This window comes from Equus quagga, chromosome 6 (assembly GCF_021613505.1).
Source record: "Equus quagga isolate Etosha38 chromosome 6, UCLA_HA_Equagga_1.0, whole genome shotgun sequence".
NCBI classification, from domain to species: Eukaryota; Metazoa; Chordata; class Mammalia; order Perissodactyla; family Equidae; genus Equus; species Equus quagga.
In genome coordinates this window covers 133593193-133605438 of record NC_060272.1, presented here as the reverse complement: position 1 = coordinate 133605438, position 12246 = coordinate 133593193, and the positions used below count along the sequence as shown (strand labels likewise).

At 51.6% G+C, this 12246-nt stretch overlaps 1 protein-coding gene across 2 annotated transcripts in view; it reads right to left on the bottom strand.

Annotated features, from left to right (window-relative positions):
* Positions 1-10060, bottom strand: part of LOC124241393 (semaphorin-4D-like) — a 92027-nt gene extending 81967 nt beyond the window's left edge. The window contains exon 1 of one of the 2 annotated variants that reach the window (XM_046665153.1): positions 10004-10060. The gene's annotated coding sequence lies outside the window, so the exon portion shown is untranslated. The remainder of the gene's footprint in view (positions 1-10003) is intronic. The other variant, XM_046665155.1, reaches the window with a different exon arrangement.
* Between the last annotated feature and the right edge of the window lie 2186 nt (positions 10061-12246).

The following is a 12246-nucleotide window of genomic DNA, read 5'->3' as shown; positions in this document are numbered from 1 at the left end:
CCTCAAGAACTTGAGCCCATCCTTATTGGTCAACGCCCACCCTCAAGGTTCCCTCCCCGGTGGCACGTGACCCCCATCAGCAGGCTACACACTGTCGTCCAGCTGGAAGCACTGCGTCCTGTCTGCTCTCCCTCTGCCCACAACTGCCGGATCTCGACCCCCCATGGCAAACACAGAGCCTGGGACACACCGGGCATGTCACGTGGAGTGAAGCGCGGCACAGGTGAATGAGAGGGGTCGATGCAGTGAGAGACAGAACCGCAGACCAGGGAAGGACCCACGTTATAGTGACCATGGGGGCTTCCACCCAGCCTTCCTGGGCCCGCCAGGTGGGGAGATGCAGAAGGTGGAAGGAGCCAGGTGCAGCTGAAGAGACCTCGAGGGCCCACCGGCAGCAGAGGTGGAGGAGGAGCAGGCCCAGGGCCCTCCCCAGAGGGCAGCTCCTGGTGAAGGGAGAGGGTCCGAGCCGGGCAGGAGACAGGGTGCCAGGGAGCAGGCCAAGACCTGAACTCAGGGGGCCCCGTCTCAGACACAGGTGAGCTGTCTGCCCAGGGAAGTGGAGCCCAAAACCTAGGACCCCCAGCATCCTGAATGGAGAACAAAGGGACGAGGATGCTCAGAGCCCATGCATAACAGCCCACGTAAGAAACCCTGCTAGCAGCACAGAGGTTCAGGGAGGCACCAGAACCGCGGTGCACGCATGCGACAGGATAGCAGCGAGCGGCACAGTGCCACACACAGGAGCAGAGTGACACCCATGGATGCGAGCTGCAGAATCCAGCATACACAGCAAAGCCGGCCAGGATGAGCCTCTGCAGCAACGAGCCGGGAAGCGGACCCTTGGGGAGCAGTGCCACACGGCCCAGGGCTGCGGGGCCAGCAGCATCCTAGGTGCCACAAGCTTGGGCTCCACTTGTGAGCAAAGCAAGCTGTGCACCGAGGCTGTGTGCACATCACACGTCTCACCGAGGAAGGAAGAGGGAAACGGGAAGACAGAACAGAGAGACAAGAGGGCAGGCTAGGCGGAGGCACTGTCATTTTGTTGTTGGTGACCTTCCCTCGAATTTCAAGATGGAGAAGGAAGCTGAGAGGCACGGCCGAGCGGGGCGAGGGGACCGCGGGAGGAGGGTGGCTGCGGGATGTGACTCCCCCAGCTCAGGCGGCCACGGCACTGGAAGGGTGCACTTCCCTGTCCCTCGGCTGCTTCTGCCTCCTGCTGCTCTCCTGGAACGCATCTGCAGAGAGGGCGCCCCAGGACAGCAGGCCCAGCCAGAGGCCACACATGGGTCACTGTGCTGGGCGGAAGATGACCGTGACACCACAGCCCCAAGACCACACTTCCTTCCAGGGGACTCGGCCCCTCTGGCTCTGAGCAGACGGGCATCCACCCTGTCAAAGCACAAAGACAAGCCCAGGCCACGCTGCATCCTCGGAGAAGCACCCAGCCCTCCCAGCCGGCAGCTGACGGGCACTGCCAGGCTTCCAGAAGGTGGTCCGTAGGAAACGGCTTCTGCGCACAGGAGCCACGCCACTGCTCCTCTGACCCCGGCCCGGCCGTCCACGGAGGCTGACCCCCGACGTGGTTAACGAACGGGGCTCTGTGCTGGTGGAGCCGCAGAGCAAGCGGTCACTGCAGATGGACAGGATCTGTGTCTCCCCAAAGGCCTGAGCTCCAGGCCCTCAGCGTCTCCCGGCTTCGCTGGTGAAAACCAAGCCCTGCCCCGCGAGGTCTGGTTCATGCAGTGCGAGGCTGTGGGCCCCACACGGAGAGGCTGCATCTTTACAAAACGGCCACTGCTTCCAGGGAGGCCCAGGGAACCCGGGGGGCCTCACAGGATCCCACCACTGAAACCCAAGCCATGCCCTAGGATTTCAAAGACATGCCAGCAATGCACTTCTGCCCGCCAGGGACTCTGCGTTGACCCAGTTTCCACGCCCCGTGGCTCCTGAGCACACAGTGCTGCAGCAGCCCCTGTGCTCCAGGCTCCGACCTGTGCTCAGCCTGGGACACGGAGAAACCAAGGACAAGGGACCCACAGGGACAAGTCCGCTGATGTGGGAAATAAATGAAAATATGTAATGTGCACATATTGACAGAAGGCCAAAATTAAAAATGTCCGCACAGTCACACAGAGGACCAGATGTCAAATGGGGATATTTTTCAACCTGGGGGGTAGAAACAGAGTTTTAAATAAAATGCAATTGAACAAAATATCAGAGAGCATCATATGTAGTTAAGGGTGAGTGCTCTGTTGAGGAAAACTGGTTTTAGTGGTGTGTGTGGGGACCGTATGTGTGTATTATGTGTGCACAGGTGCGCACGTGTGCACTGCCTCACAGTGTACGATGCATGCCTCACTGTGAGTCATCCTCAGGGTCTGAAAGCAGCCGGGCTGCCTGAGTGCCGTGAAGTTTTAATAGTCTAATAAAGAATGTTTTTGGCAATGTTATACATGCACTGAAATCTCTCGGAAGCTTGGTTTTAAACATAACACTGAATTCCACAGGCATCCTGGTTCAAAGTTTGCCAAAAAGGGATATTTCACATGTCATCTCATTTCATAATCTCGCAGGCCCCCAGGAACCACTGCTGCTGACTGTGCTCACAAGGAGGGGCAGGACTTACTGAGTCCATGCACCCTCCCCCCCCCAAGGTGTGACAGGCCTAGGCAGGCCCGGGGCCAGCCCCACGCCACTGTCATAGCAGCTCTCACAGCACCACGTGCAGGAAGGGAGGGCGTGTGGGCCCACCTCCCGTGCTGGCACAGAGCAACCCCACCCTCCCCTCTGTGGCTGGCGCTGCCCCCGCTGGTGTGGGGGAGGCCAACATGCAGCCCTGCTTCCCACACAATGTTTTCCACTTAAAAGGACAACAAACAGCAGAACTCCCAGTGCCTTTTAAGCCGGGCAGGTATAACAAGTCTAAGGAAAGCGTGTCGGGCTCTCAGAACACACGGGCTGTGTGTGAGTGTGTGTGTGTGTGTGTGATAGAGAGTCGTGGTTTCCATTTTTTTCCTCGTATTCTCCCTTTATGATCTCCACTTTACAATCTCCATAACAAATATTACTACAGAAAATCAGAGACACGCAGACCAGCACCAAAGAGAAAACAATAGGGACGTCACCAACTACTCACATGACCAGCACTCTGGACACGGTCTCGAGTGCTCTCTGGGCGAACTGGGTCCTTGCTGTACGCACCACGGTAGGGACGGGTTTGGCATTTATGTGTTATGTTGGTCTTCCACTGCATTAGTCACGTTTCACACTATTATTTTCAGAGACTCCTCATCTGACCGTCTGTCAGTGGCTTTCAGCTTCTATCTAGGTTTTCTGTTATAAACACTGGGAGACACCTTTTCCAATGAACGCTTGTTTACATCCATGATTCCTCAAGGTAAAGTTCTAGATGCTGAACCACAATGGCCAAGGGCACGCGCCCTTAAAACGCCTGACCCATGGCCGTCCCTCGGAGCGCGTCAGATTCTCTATAGGGACAGCGCGCCTCCCTGTGGTTGCCAGTCTCAGCTCCTGGGCCCACTCCGCACTTCGCCACTTCCTGGATGAGCGACCCCGTGAGTAAGTGTCCTATCTTCTCTGTTCTCTACATCCTCACCTGCAGAAGAGGGAAGAATGGTCCCCATGCGACAGGACTGTGTCAGGATTCCACGAGACGGCACAGAGGCATTTGGCATGTCACTTACCATGAGGTCACTGTGAGTCTCGCCATGTCACGCTTCCCATCAGGGCCTCCCCGTCTCCACCCCTGCCTCTCCCACTCGTTGATCAGAGGTGCCAGTCACCCCCAAACATGCGTCTGACCGCATCAGCTACTGCTCAAACTCTTGCACAATGAGGCCGAGTGAAAGAAACCGAACGCAAGGCTGCAAACCGTATGACTCCACTTGCACAACATTCTGGAATGGTCTCTAAGGATGGGAAACAGATTCTGCTGGGGGCGGGGGAAGGACCTACTCAAGGGGCAGAAGGGAATTTATAGAGTTACAAAATTTTCCACATCTTGATTTGGCGGTGGTCACATGACTATGTATCAAACTCACGGAACAGGACACTAAAAAGAGAGAATTCTGCTGTATGCAAATTACACCTCCGTAAATCTGCCTTAAAAACAAACACAACCTGCAGAGAAGGAGTCTAAACCATGTGATCTGGTGTTCCAGGCCTCGTCACCTGGCCCGGTGCCCTCCTTCCGATCTCTCCCTCATGCCAGGGTCGGCATTTACTGAAGACCCTCCTCATCCACAGGCCCGACCACGGCCAAGGCTGCCTGGACCACCAGTACGTCAAGATTATCCCTCCTGCCTCTACCTCGAAGGTGCTCAACCCTGGCCGCACGTCAGAATTACCTGAGCAGGTGTCAAAACCAGCGGTCCGTGCCTTCCTTCCCACCCCAACAGATTCTGATGTAACTAGGGGTGGGGCCAGACACTGGGGTTTGGCTTTGCTTTGCTTTGTTTTTTCAAGGACCCCAGGCCCAGAAATGAAAGAGGGAACATCATACAGATCCTACTGGCATGAAAAGGATAATAAAGGAATGTTATGAACAACATTATGCCAACAAGTTTGATAACTTAGATGAAATGGACAGATTCCTGGAAACACACAAATCACCAGGACCAACTCAAGAAGAAACAGAAAATCTTAACAGCCCTACATCAAGAAGCTGAACTCATAATCAAAAGTTCCCCATAAAGAAAACCCCAGATGGCTTCACTAGTAAAGTCTCCAAATATTTAAGGAAGAAACAACACCAATCTTACACAAACTCATAAAAATAATAAACGAAGAGGGAACGCTTCCCAAATCATTGTGTGGGGCCAGTATTACCCTGATACTGAAACCAGACAGGTGTTACAAGAAAAGAATACAATATCCCTCGTGAATACAGTTACAAATATCCTTAACCAAACTGTAGCAAACTGTACCCAGAAATGTATAAAAACAGGACCAACTGGGGTTTGTGCCAAGAATGCAAGGACGTTTAATATTCTTAAATTAATCAATGTAACTCACCATATTTACAAAAAAAACCCCCATACGGTCATCTCAATACATACAGAAAAAGCATTTGACGAAATTCAACATTCATTCACAATAAAACTTCTCTACAAACCAGAAAACGTCCTCAGCCTCCTAGAAGCCACGTGTGTGACACCTTCACCTAACATCACAGTCCAGGAAAAACACTCAGTTCTTTCTTCCTAAGATCGAGAACAGGCAAGAATGTCCAGTTTCACCACTTCTGTTAAACATTGTACTGAACATCCTAGACAATAGAAGAAAAGAAGAAAAGAAATAAAAAGCCTTCCAATTGGAAAGACAGCAGTACAATGGTCCTACTCATAACAGTCAGATTATCTATACACAAAATCTTAAGGGACTACAAAAAAAGCTAAACAATTCAGAAAGGTCACAGGACAAACAATATTTAAAAAATCAATTGTATTTCTATACATTAGCAATAAACAATTGCAGAATAAAATTTTTAAAAATCCCTCTATAATAAACATTCAAAATACTTATGAACGGATTTGATACACTACACAGAAGACCTGTACACCGAGCACAAGTCACTGCTAAGAGACATGAGGGGGACGAACAGATGGAGAGCGTCCACACTCGCTGGCTGAGAGATTCAGTACTGTTAAGACGCCAATTTTCTCCACATTGACCAATGGATCAATTGACTGGATCTAAAGCAATCCCAGTGAAAATCCAAGCAGGCTTTTTTGGTGGAAATTGACAAGCTGATTTTAAATTTATATAGAAATGCGTAAGATCCAGAACAGACAACACGAGGCACAGCTGGAAGGCTCACGTTACCCGATTCTAAGAGTTATGTAACGTGACAGTGAGGAAGACAGCGTGGTGTGGGGGCTGAGGAATAAGACCCAACAGACCAGAACCAAGTCCAGACACACAGCCACACAGAGGCACTCAGTTCCTTTCCAAACCTGACGCCAACATAACTCAACGGAGAAAGGATAGTTTCTTTAACAAATGGTGCTGGAACGACTGGATAGCCATATGCAAACAATAGACCTCAATCTTTAGCTCTTTCCAGTTAACATGTAATTCAAGATGGATAATAGATCTAAACTGAAAAGCTAAAACTATAACGTTTTTGGAAGAAAACACAGAAGAAAATCTTTATGATTATGGGTTAGGCAAAGATTTCTTAAGTAGGACACAAAAAGCACAAACTACTCAACACGATTGATAAAACTGGACTTAGAACTAAAAGCATCTGCCCTTTGAAAGACATCATTAATAAAATAAAAAGGTAAGCCAGACTGAGGGAAAATACTTGCAGTTCAAATATCTGACAGAGGATTTGAATCCAGAACATGGAAAGGACTCTTAGAACTCAAATATATGAAGACAAAGAGACCAATTAAAAAGCTGGCAGAAGATCTGAACACTTCAAAGAATATATACGAATAGCTAATAAGCACACGAAAAGATACTGAACTAAAACCTTAATAATGCAGGACCACAACATACCGAGTAGAGTAGCTAAAATTAAAAAGACTGACGACAGCAAGTTTTGGCAAGGATGTGGAACAACTGTACTCTCACACATTAGCATCGGAGATGTAAAATGATACAACCACGTGGAAAACAGTTTGCCAGTTTCTTACAAAGTTAAATATACACTTACTACACAACCCTACAATTCCAGTCCTAGGTAGTTACCAGAGAGAAATGAAAACACACATCCACACTAAGATCTGCATACGAATGCACAGAGCATTTTTTACACCATGTCTTATTGTGGTAAAATACACATAACATAAAATTTATTATTTTAACCATTTTAAAGTGTACAATTCAGCAACATTGAGTACATTCACAATGTTATGCACCCATCACCACTATCTAGTTCCAGAACATTTTCATCACCTCCAAAGGAAACCCCATACATATTAGGCACTCACTCCCCATTTGCCCCTCCCCCAGTCCCTGGCGACCACTAATCTGTTTTCTGTCTCTGTGGATTTGCTTGTTCTGGACATTTCTTATAAATGGAATCATACAATTTGTGCCTTTGTATATCTGACTATTTTCACTTAGCATAACGTTTTCAAGAGTCATCCATGTTGTAACATGTGCCAGTGCTTCATTCTTTTTTACGGCTGAGTAATATTCCACTGTCTGGATGGACCACATTTGTTTATCCATTCATCCACTGATGGCCATTTGGGTTGTTTCCATCTTTTAGCTACCGTGAACAGTGCTGCTATGAACACTCATGTACAAGTTTTTGTTTGAATATCTGTTTTAAGCTCTTCTGGGTAGATATCCAGGAGTAGAATTGCTGGGTCATATGGTAATTCCATGTTTAGTTTTTTGAGGAATCTCTAAACTGTTTTCCAAAATTGCTGCACCATTTTACGTTCCCACCAGCAATGTATGAGGGTTCCAATTCTCCACCTGATCCCCAACACTTACTATTGTCCATTTTTTTCCTAAAAGCCATGCTGGCGGGTGGGAAGTGGTCTCTCACTGTGGTTTTGCTCTGTGCTTGCCAGTGACTAACGAGCTGAGCATCTTCTCATGTGCTCATCTGTCATTTGTACATCTTCTCTAGGGAAATGTTTGCTCATGTTTAACTGGCTGCCTGTCCTCTTGTGTTCAGTTGTAGCTCACAGCCCTGATACTCACAACAACCCAGAACAGGAGGAATCCAAACATCCACCAGCAGGTGAAAGAATCAACAAACCACAGTACACCCACGCAATGAAACAGGATTCAGAGATAAAAGGATACGAAGGACCAGTATGCACAGCGAAGCAAGAATCTCAAAAACACCAAGGTGAGAGCAGACGCTGGACCCGAGAGTCTGTAACATACGTCTCTGTTTTGAAACTCTTAAAGAAACAAATCACCTATAATAATCTAATCTCAGCAGATCAGGGATGGCCTGGGCGTGGGGCTGAGGACAAAGGGACAACAATTTGGGGAGTGCTCACGGGCCAATGGTCTCTGTTGCAACTGCTCAACACGGTTGCACCAGCGCAAAGGGAGCCACAGACGACCCCAGGTGAATGGATGGATGGGCGTGGTGCATCTGACCTGCAGGCCAGGTTTACCCACCCCTGGCCTGTATCGTTATTACCGTGGCAGCTGCATAACTATGCATTTATCCAAGCTCACTGAGGAACACCTAAAACAAGTACCTTTTATTGAATGCAATTTAAACCTCAATAAAATTGACTTAGGAGACACTGTTTGGAGGGGTAAGGACCCTGAGTCTAATGTGCCTCCAGAGTGACGACCGGGGCCCTGCCCTGCCATCCTGGCCCCCGCAGGGTGCACCCACCCACGGAGGGCTGTGTCTTAGTACAGCGGCTCTTAAGCCACACAGTAAGTCAGCATCCACCGGGCAGCCTGTTCTAACCGAGCTTCTGACTCAGGGGCGCAGGGTGGAGTGGAGATCCTGCACTTCCGACAGCGATGCGATGCCACTGGCATGGACCACACCTTGGGAAGTGCTCTCTCGTTCATCTAGCGTTCGGCAGGTGTAGAATGAAGTCAGTGTTACAGATAAAACCCAGGCCCTTGCTAAGGTGGGGCCCGGGTGTAGCAAATGCCAGGCTAACATCAGGAGGGAAGCGCTCACGGTCTGGCTGGCAACAAGACAAACCAGAGGATGAGGCCCTACTTTCAGCCTTGGTTTCTGGCCAGACCGGTCACGCCCTGAGTGCCCACCCCTGCCCATCCCACCCCCCCGTGCCCTTCTCCATCCCACACAGCTGTCCTCCCCATCCACCTCTGCCCAGGAGCCTAGTCAACCCTGCTCTCCAGGTCTCCTGCAGCCCACCCCCATGAGCACTCCATCACCCGTGAGCACTCCATCACCCCTGAGCGCTCCATCACCCCTGAGCGCCCCACCTCTGTGCCCAGAGGCTCGGCTTCCAGGAGCATCCACGCCCATTCTCTGTGCCCTGGCCCCCATCCTCTGTCTGTGGACCCCAGGGCCAAGCAGATGCCCAGTGGCCACTAGAGGTCAACAAAAGCTTGCGGGGGGACAGCTGGCCTGACATGGGAACCCCTCCCGTCTGCCCCATCTCCCTCATCCCAGGGGAGGACTCTGGCAAGTGTCTCCCCACTTTCTTCATGCCCCCCCACCCCCATCCTCCCCTTCAGGACAGAAACCTGAAACAGAAGCCTTCTCTCAACCTCACATGCCCCTCAGCTCCTCCTGTACTTCTCAGCTCTACTCACAGCAAAACTGTCGAAAAAGTTACAGACTCCTGCTGTCTCAAGCTCCCTTCTGCCCCTGGTAGACTCTTGGCCACTCAGACTTCTTGTCCAGTCACCAGTGACCTCCATGCTGCTAAGGTCATTCTCCAAAGTCAGTTCTCAGTCCTCGCCTCCCTGGACCCCTCAGCCGGGCAGTCCTCCGACACCATGTGTGTTCTGCAGTGGCCCCAGACACCCCAAGACACTCCTGGCTTTCTCCTGCCTCGCTGGCCACTCCTCCTCTCATCCCTAGACTCAGCTTTTGGACCACTCCTCTCCTCCATCCATCCCACCCCCTTGCTGCCTCGTGCTGACTCCCATCAGCTCTGTGCCGGCAGTGGCCAGGGTCACTGCCCCAGCCCAGGCCACTCCTCCAAACTCTAGTCTTGTTTGTCTGACAGGCAGGCCCCTCGCCGCCTCCACCTGGACGGTGATGGAGCTCACAGGTTCCATCTGGAGAGCCAGCACTCCTCCCGAATTCCCCACAGCTCCTCTGCCACACCCGTCCCATCCCAGGATGATGTTGACTCCATCCTTCCAGGTGCCTGAACCAAGAATCTTGGGGTCATCTTGGACTCCTCTATTGCTCCAACTGTCCTGCTGGCTCCATCCTCACAACAAACCCACAATCCAGCCAGACGCCCCAACCTGCCGGGGGTTGCTCCTGTCCCTGCCGACAGCCACTCTGCTCTGGCCTTGTTCACATGTGCCTAGATGTCCCCAGGTCACTCCTCACCTCCTCCACACCACCAGCTCCGGGCGGCCCCCAGCCCTTGCTCCCGGGAACACGTGGCCCCCGCCGTCTTTCTCCCAGCACCATGGCCCCACCTGGGACGGAAGCTGGTCTACTTCCTCTCCTGCTTGCTTTCTGGCTCCCTCTGCTCAACCATGAGGTCCAAGTGGGCGGGGCCTCTGTCTCGGTTTCTGGCTGTAACTGGAGCTCAGTAAACACTTGCTGGGGACACGGTCAGACTCTGTGAAGTGGACGAATCTGCGAGGTGAAGGGTCTGAGAGGTAGCTAACTTCTTCACCCCAACAAAGATGGGCTGCGTGCTGGGACGTCACCCACAAAGGACACAGAGCTCCTGAGCTCCCTGAACGGCCAGCACAGCCCGACTGCGGTGGGACCCCCAAAGCCTCCCAGAGGACGGGAATGCAGGCATGCACCCGAGCCGAGTAGAGCAGGGGGTTGTGTGCCACACGCCTTCCCACACAGGTGACTTTTGGCCACACAGAAACCACCTCGGCTCAGGGCAGCACCCAGCTGAGCCCTCCCACAGCCACGGAAAACACAGGTCAGCATCAGCACCCAATGCCAGACCAGGGCAGGTGCTCTGCCCGCTGTTACAGCAACTCCAATTTCTTGCCATAGGACAGGAAAATAGGGAAAAATCCTAGAATTCCAGTCAACTTGTACTTTTCACTTCATGGCTTACCATTTTCACGCTTTTTTGTTAGCGTGGATTAAGGGTACTTAGCATACCCTCGACTACATGAAAGAGAAAACAAAGCAAATCTCAGAAATGAGTGGAACAGCCCCTGAGGCAGGGTACCCCCCGGCAGTAGAAACCCACCTGCCAAGGCTCCAGACCATCTTTGCTCTTGTTTCTGGGCCAAGTTCCCCGGACATGCTGCTCCACCTGAACCAGGCCCAGGGGGGTCTGAGCTGAGAGCCGCCCACCCCACGGCCCAGGCCTAGGCTGGCGCATACGGCCTCAGCTCACAGGCCACTTGCGGGAGGACAGGCTGCTGTTAACTGTCAGGGTCTGGGCCCTGTGCCCCCTGATGCCAAGGGCAGGGTATCATCTCCATCCTTTCACGGCCCACGGAGCAGACACAGAGCATCACTGACCATCGACCCACTGAGAGCTTCAGTTTAGCCATTTCACCCATTATTAAGTTGTGGAGGAAAATGAATTTCTACAAATCAAACTCCATTTGAAGTAAACGTAAATTTAGATTTAGAAACTTAGCACATTTAAAATAGGATGCTGTATTACCTAACGGAGACCGCTTTCTTGAAGGTTAATTTCCGAATTACAGAAGGAATTCCGTTGTAACAGAACAAACTGCACAAAAGTACGTATGGCGGAAAAAGAGCACACGCTCCTTCCTCTTCCTCTCCCCCACCGCCCCTCCCACCACTCACTCACACTCACAGCCTGCCCAGCACTCACACGTACTCACACACATCTCAACTCACACACTCAGACACTCTCACTCTCACACACCTCCTCCAACACACACAGGCACACACACACGCCCGCCCTTCCCTCTCGCCCGTCACTAACTGCACAGCCACTTTTGCTCGGGGCTGCGTCCCTGGAGCCTGGAGCACCGCCTGCCCCGCTCGTCCCCAGTGGGCTCTCCAGCACCGTCCAGTCAATGAACTGTGTGCATCCTTCCAGACCGTGTCCACAGGAAGCACCGACACATGCACGTGAATGGACCGCTCTACCCACTCCACGCTGAGTGGCGATGTTTTTACTTAATATGTTGGCATTGCTTTCAAAGGCAACCTCTGACTGTTTCATGAAGTGAAGGATCCTAGGGGATGTTTTGGGGAGGAATGGGGTTCTTAGATGATAATCAACGTTTTATTATGAAGAACTTCAAAAATACACAGAATGGACAGAAGAGAATAATGCACCCGCAGACCCCCTCACCCAGAGCCGACAACCACCCCGCACGGACAGTCCTCCCCTCCACAGCCCACCGCCTCCTCCCCACGCTGATCCAAATGGATCCCAAACACTGCATTGTTCCTTCCGCGGGCACTCCAGGACCTGTCACTCAAAGGCAAAGATGGTTTTAACAAAACCACAGTGCTGCTATTAAGCACTACAAGCATCCTTTGCAATCATCGCTCACTCAACAAATGGCCAACTGTCTCGTAAAGACTGTAAGTTTTGAAAGAGTGATTCTCGCGTCAGAGGCTGGTCTGACTGCATCCTGTGCAAAGCCTGCACCCCCAGGATG